Raw genomic sequence first — 2,723 nt, 5'->3', positions numbered from 1 at the left:
TCGTCGTCGTCTCTCTCTCTCTCTCTCTCGTCTCTCTCTCTCTCTCTCTCTCTCTCTCTCTCTCCTCTCTCTCTCTCTCTCTCTCTCTCTCTCTCTCTCTCTCTCTCTCTTCCCACCAATCCTGGCACAATAATCGATGATGATGCAAGCACTCCTCTAAATCTTAGATTGGGCGTTGTTTACTCAAATTCACACACTCCATCGTGTGAATCTCTTCTTTCTCCGCCGTCTCTAATTCTTCAGATCCGAAACATTTTGGATTCTTCCTTCTCTTCAAAGAATTTCTTCCTTCTCTCGATTAATTTGATATTGTGTATGGGTTTTTAAGTATTGAGTTGAATTTTGTTTCTGGGTTAGCTGATTTTGTAGGTTTATTATAACATCTGTGCAAGAATGTTTTCTCACCTGGGTTGTGAGATTAACCAAACGAGAGGAAGAACAAAACCCATAAAGTGTTTGCTTTTATTCCTCACTAACAATTCATTATTCTTTATCAAGCTCAAAATTCCTAACTTGCCTTTTGATTGTCTTATTTTATGGCTTTTTTGTTCTTTGGTGTAGAAGAATCTCAAAGTTTGCTAGGTGGAGGCAGATGAAGATTATGCTCGGAGATTTGAATCTTAATGAGGTGATTTTCTTACCAGATATTATAAAACAGTCAAGATCTTCAGTTTTTTCATACTAGTCAAAATTCACCCACCAAGTAATTACTTTGATTCTTCAGTGACAATTTCGTTGTTAATAAGGAGGCTTAGAACTATGATTGCTTAAAAGGTAAAATCTTTATATCTATTGAATTTGAGGTATGATTCTGTTTTCATGTAAGTGTTATATTAGAGTTTTGAACAGTGAAGATTTTAAGTATCAATACAAGTAGTTTGAATTAAAAAAAAACCTAGCTTATATACATGAAAGGTTTATTTTTTGTCCTTTATGTTTTTGTTTACTTTAGAATGTGTTTAAGTTTAGTTTTGGATTTTGTTGGTGTTGTGATGTTGTCGTTTCTTATGTCCCATTTCTTACAAAGTTGAGATTAGATTAAGCATGTTCATACCAAGAATTTAATTTTCTTACCTTGCTTTGTATTTTGTTTTCCTCTTTAAGATAGTTTGTTCTTGTTTCATTGAATTTTTATGTTAAAACTTTATATCAATAAAGATTTGGTTTTATGTTTATTACGAATAGATCATTGAAATCAAAAATTGAAAAACTTTAAAATTAGAAATTGAAATTTATATATTGATTCAAAGCCATTAACAGCACTAATTTAACGCTATCATAATAAATACAAGTAGATTTTAACCCGCGGTACACCGCGGGACAAACATTTTATTTTTAATTTATATTTATAAAACTTTTAAAATTTTTGTTGGAATTCTTTTAATAAATATTAAGATTACATAATATTAATCTTTACTTAAACCATTTTGATTATATATGTCCTATATTGATGTTATTAAAAATAGTAAAATAAAATCATTAACCCGTATTGAAGTATGAGATTATTGATATTTTAATTTTTATTTATTAATATCAATTCAAACCTGTCATGTCTTACAACCCGTCTCGTCATATAATTGGTTTAAAGCATATTATAGCATGGTCAATAATATTTGAGTTTAAAATTGGTGCAGACTGCAGAGTTATAATAATAATATTACTTTTAAAATAATATCAAAATATTTTTAATATTTTTCAGTAAATATGTAATTAACAATTCTTTCCGTCTTACAACCCGTTATGTTTTACAACCCGTCCCGTCATATAATCACCAAAAAAATAAACGACGTTTAAAATTATGGCAGTTAAATAATACTTTAGTTTAAACTTGGTAACGAGTTAAAATATTAATAAAATTTAGATTTTTAAAGATATTCAAAATATTTATAATATCTAAAACATTATAATATTAATAATACTTCGTACCTTTTATAGAGTTTAAATATTTAGAATATTTTAAACACTCTATAAAGATTAAATATTTATAATATATAAATTTAAATATATTATAATATTTTGAAACTTTTTCAAAAGGTTTAATTTGTTTAAATAAAATACCGGATTAAATGGAATAAAACTTTTAAGAAATCAAGCTTTTTGCTCATTCGTATTTAGAAGCATATATAAGGTCCTATTTATTAAGGTTATGAACCATTGTCAACCGTTAAACATATACGTCCGTTTTCAAAAATTCAAATTGCAGCATATGCAAAAAAAAAAAAATTGGATTTTTATTGTACTTATTGTTTATGTAAGAAAATACATTAACAACAAATAAGAACATATAAAGATATTGGACAAAAATTTGAGAAAATGAATTGAAAAATAAGTAAAATAATATTGTGTATTTATTATGGAAAGATATTAGGAATTTTGTTAAATATGATTATTTCCATATTTCAAATAAATAATTAAATAAGTTTGAACCCAAAGGTTTTTTTTCATAAATTGCTGCAAAAATGTTAATATAGATAACATATTTGTAACCAATATAATATATCCTATTAAAATTGCATCACAAAAAGCTGTTATTTAAGTGGCAGACCTATGGTAGCGTGCGGTGATATATATAGCATTTTTCTTAAAATGCTATAGAATTGTTAAATAGCGTTATTTGGCCGCTATTAAAAGCCAAAATTCTTGTATATAGCTTTAATGGTTCATTGTTCTTGTTTTCATGACTTTATTACTAATCTTTGTTGCATATTGCTACTGCCATTTTT

The 2,723-nt window shown here is 27.0% G+C and overlaps 1 long non-coding RNA gene across 2 annotated transcripts in view; it reads left to right on the top strand.

Moving 5' to 3' along the window:
- The first annotated feature begins 43 nt into the window (after positions 1 to 43).
- LOC111829240 overlaps positions 44 to 2,723 on the top strand; it is an 8,110-nt gene continuing 5,430 nt past the window's right edge. For both annotated transcript variants that reach the window (XR_002832741.1, XR_002832742.1), the window contains exons 1-3: positions 44 to 452; positions 562 to 628; positions 725 to 774. This is a non-coding gene — a long non-coding RNA (uncharacterized LOC111829240). The remainder of the gene's footprint in view (positions 453 to 561; positions 629 to 724; positions 775 to 2,723) is intronic.

Source organism: Capsella rubella, unplaced genomic scaffold (genome assembly GCF_000375325.1).
Source record: "Capsella rubella cultivar Monte Gargano unplaced genomic scaffold, Caprub1_0 scaffold_7, whole genome shotgun sequence".
NCBI lineage: Eukaryota > Viridiplantae > Streptophyta > Magnoliopsida > Brassicales > Brassicaceae > Capsella > Capsella rubella.
This window is presented reverse-complemented; position numbering and strand designations above follow the sequence as displayed.